Source organism: Anopheles nili (assembly GCF_943737925.1).
Source record: "Anopheles nili chromosome X unlocalized genomic scaffold, idAnoNiliSN_F5_01 X_unloc_22, whole genome shotgun sequence".
Taxonomy (NCBI): domain Eukaryota; kingdom Metazoa; phylum Arthropoda; class Insecta; order Diptera; family Culicidae; genus Anopheles; species Anopheles nili.
In genome coordinates this window covers 40,321-45,000 of record NW_026525481.1, presented here as the reverse complement: position 1 = coordinate 45,000, position 4,680 = coordinate 40,321, and positions in this window count along the sequence as shown.

Here is a 4,680-nt window from a genome sequence, read left to right as displayed (position 1 = left end):
AAGTCACCGTGCGGAACCTTTCGGCCGCTCTCCCTAGGACTGTGTTGCAGGCAAGCACAGTGGTTCCGCGACCTAGAGACAGCGGCATCCCTTGTTACTACTACTCCGAGCCCTGGGACACCTTCCCAGGGTGTTTTCCAAGTACCACTAGCCTCTGGTTGACCATCGGTGGAGGTAGGTGATTTACCCCAAAACCACCCTAGGTCACCGTTCCGACCACCCAGCTACCGTTAAAACGCCTCCGGACACCAGGACACACCTTCCCGGTACCAGAACCAGTCGTAGTTGCCGTCACCCAAATTTCATACAACCGTCACCCACGGGCCGAAACACCTTGCCACTACATGAGTCTAGTATTAGGTCCTAGGGTCTCTTTTCGACAACTCCCGACCTCCCTGATATCGAATCGTCAGTTTACATGAGGAGGCTAAACTTTCTATGACGACTCAGTACAACCATACCTCCCTATAATAGTGAAATGTCAAATTCTAGGGCTTTTTGGCCATGGAAAATTCTGAAGCTCGGCACGAGCAAACATGACCCATGCTTGTATCTCCGAAACTATGAGTCTGACAGTTTTGCACCCTTCTGCGGAAAGTTGTGTCTCGGTAAGCCTAAAAAGTCAGTAGAACATCGCGAAACGATCCGACCACTCCTTCGACCTGTTTTTGGATTTTGCAGTTTTCCATGGGGTATTTTGTATGGGGAAAACCGACCCATGCCCGTATCTCCGTACCTAAGCGTCTGCCGGTCTTGCACCCCTTTAGGTAAAAGTTGCATTTCGTCGAGCTGAACATTTCACTAGAACATCGCGAAACGATCCGACGACTCCTTCTGGGAGTTTTTGGGGTCCGAAGGTTTTCTGGGACTTAGTCTCTGGAGCAACATTTCTGAAGCTCGGCACGAGCAACCACGCACGTGCCTTATATCTCCGTAAGTAAGGGTCTGACGGTCTTGGACACCTTTAGCAAAAAGTTGCGCCCTATCGAATGGAACATTTCACTAGAACACCACGAAACGATCCGACCACTCCTTCGACCTGTTTTGGGGTTTTGCAGTTTTCCATGGGGTATTTTGTATGGGGAAAACCGACCCATGCCCGTATCTCCGTACCTAAGCGTCTGACGGTCTTGGACCCCTTTAGGTAAAAGTTGCATTTCGTCGAGCTGATCATTTCACTAGAACATCGCGAAACGATCCGACGCCTCCTTCTGAGAGTTTTTGGGGACGGAAGGTTTTCTGGGACTTAGTCTCTGGAGCAACATTTCTGAAGCTCGGCACGAGCAACCACGCACGTGTCTTATATCTCCGTAAGTAAGGGTCTGACGGTCTTGGACACCTTTAGCAAAAAGTTGCGCCCTATCGAATGGAACATTTCACTAGAACACCACGAAACGATCCGACCACTCCTTCGACCTGTTTTGGGGTTTTGCAGTTTTCCATGGGGTATTTTGTATGGGGAAAACCGACCCATGCCCGTATCTCCGTACCTAAGCGTCTGACGGTCTTGGACCCCTTTAGGTAAAAGTTGCATTCCGTCGAGCTGAACATTTCACTAGAACATCGCGAAACGATCCGACGACTCCTTCTGGGAGTTTTTGGGGTCGGAAGGTTTTCTGGGACTTAGTCTCTGGAGCAACATTTCTGAAGCTCGGCACGAGCAACCACGCACGTGTCTTATATCTCCGTAAGTAAGTGTCTGACGGTCTTGGACACCTTTAGCAAAAAGTTGCGCCCTATCGAATGGAACATTTCACTAGAACATCACGAAACGATCCGACCACTCCTTCGACCTGTTTTGGGGTTTTGCAGTTTTCCATGGGGTATTTTGTATGGGGAAAACCGACCCATGCCCGTATCTCCGTACCTAAGCGTCTGACGGTCTTGGACCCCTTTAGGTAAAAGTTGCATTCCGTCGAGCTGAACATTTCACTAGAACATCGCGAAACGATCCGACGACTCCTTCTGGGAGTTTTTGGGGTCCGAAGGTTTTCTGGGACTTAGTCTCTGGAGCAACATTTCTGAAGCTCGGCACGAGCAACCACGCACGTGTCTTATATCTCCGTAAGTAAGGGTCTGACGGTCTTGGACACCTTTAGCAAAAAGTCGCGCCCTATCGAATGGAACATTTCACTAGAACACCACGAAACGATCCGACCACTCCTTCGACCTGTTTTGGGGTTTTGCAGTTTTCCATGGGGTATTTTGTATGGGGAAAACCGACCCATGCCCGTATCTCCGTACCTAAGCGTCTGACGGTCTTGGACCCCTTTAGGTAAAAGTTGCATTCCGTCGAGCTGAACATTTCACTAGAACATCGCGAAACGATCCGACGACTCCTTCTGGGAGTTTTTGGGGTCGGAAGGTTTTCTGGGACTTAGTCTCTGGAGCAACATTTCTGAAGCTCGGCACGAGCAACCACGCACGTGTCTTATATCTCCGTAAGTAAGTGTCTGACGGTCTTGGACGCCTTTAGCAAAAAGTTGCGCCCTATCGAATGGAACATTTCACTAGAACACCACGAAACGATCCGACCACTCCTTCGACCTGTTTTGGGGTTTTGCAGTTTTCCATGGGGTATTTTGTATGGGGAAAACCGACCCATGCCCGTATCTCCGTACCTAAGCGTCTGACGGTCTTGGACCCCTTTAGGTAAAAGTTGCATTCCGTCGAGCTGATCATTTCACTAGAACATCGCGAAACGATCCGACGCCTCCTTCTGAGAGTTTTTGGGGACGGAAGGTTTTCTGGGACTTAGTCTCTGGAGCAACATTTCTGAAGCTCGGCACGAGCAACCACGCACGTGTCTTATATCTCCGTAAGTAAGGGTCTGACGGTCTTGGACACCTTTAGCAAAAAGTTGCGCCCTATCGAATGGAACATTTCACTAGAACACCACGAAACGATCCGACCACTCCTTCGACCTGTTTTGGGGTTTTGCAGTTTTCCATGGGGTATTTTGTATGGGGAAAACCGACCCATGCCCGTATCTCCGTACCTAAGCGTCTGACGGTCTTGGACCCCTTCAGATAAAAGTTGCATTTTGTCGAGCTGAACATTTCACTAGAACATCGCGAAACGATCCGACGACTCCTTCTGGGAGTTTTTGGGGTCGGAAGGTTTTCTGGGACTTAGTCTCTGGAGCAACATTTCTGAAGCTCGGCACGAGCAACCACGCACGTGTCTTATATCTCCGTAAGTAAGGGTCTGACGGTCTTGGACACCTTTAGCAAAAAGTTGCGCCCTATCGAATGGAACATTTCACTAGAACATCACGAAACGATCCGACCACTCCTTCGACCTGTTTTGGGGTTTTGCAGTTTTCCATGGGGTATTTTGTATGGGGAAAACCGACCCATGCCCGTATCTCCGTACCTAAGCGTCTGACGGTCTTGGACCCCTTTAGGTAAAAGTTGCATACCGTCGAGCTGAACATTTCACTAGAACATCGCGAAACGATCCGACGCCTCCTTCTGGGAGTTTTTGGGGTCGGAAGGTTTTCTGGGACTTAGTCTCTGGAGCAACATTTCTGAAGCTCGGCACGAGCAACCACGCACGTGTCTTATATCTCCGTAAGTAAGGGTCTGACGGTCTTGGACACCTTTAGCAAAAAGTTGCGCCCTATCGAATGGAACATTTCACTAGAACACCACGAAACGATCCGACCACTCCTTCGACCTGTTTTGGGGTTTTGCAGTTTTCCATGGGGTATTTTGTATGGGGAAAACCGACCCATGCCCGTATCTCCGTACCTAAGCGTCTGACGGTCTTGGACCCCTTTAGGTAAAAGTTGCATTCCGTCGAGTTGAACATTTTGCTAGAACATCGCGAAACGATCCGACGCCTCCTTCTGGGAGTTTTTGGGGTCGGAAGGTTTTCTGGGACTTAGTCTCTGGAGCAACATTTCTGAAGCTCGGCACGAGCAACCACGCACGTGTCTTATATCTCCGTAAGTAAGGGTCTGACGGTCTTGGACACCTTTAGCAAAAAGTTGCGCCCTATCGAATGGAACATTTCACTAGAACACCACGAAACGATCCGACCACTCCTTCGACCTGTTTTGGGGTTTTGCAGTTTTCCATGGGGTATTTTGTATGGGGAAAACCGACCCATGCCCGTATCTCCGTACCTAAGCGTCTGACGGTCTTGGACCCCTTTAGGTAAAAGTTGCATTCCGTCGAGCTGAACATTTCACTAGAACATCGCGAAACGATCCGACGCCTCCTTCTGGGAGTTTTTGGGGTCCGAAGGTTTTCTGGGACTTAGTCTCTGGAGCAACATTTCTGAAGCTCGGCACGAGCAACCACGCACGTGTCTTATATCTCCGTAAGTAAGGGTCTGACGGTCTTGGACACCTTTAGCAAAAAGTTGCGCCCTATCGAATGGAACATTTCACTAGAACACCACGAAACGATCCGACCACTCCTTCGACCTGTTTTGGGGTTTTGCAGTTTTCCATGGGGTATTTTGTATGGGGAAAACCGACCCATGCCCGTATCTCCGTACCTAAGCGTCTGACGGTCTTGGACCCGTTTAGGTAAAAGTTGCATTCCGTCGAGCTGAACATTTCACTAGAATATCGCGAAACGATCCGACGCCTCCTTCTGGGAGTTTTTGGGGTCCGAAGGTTTTCTGGGACTTAGTCTCTGGAGCAACATTTCTGAAGCTCGGCACGAGCAA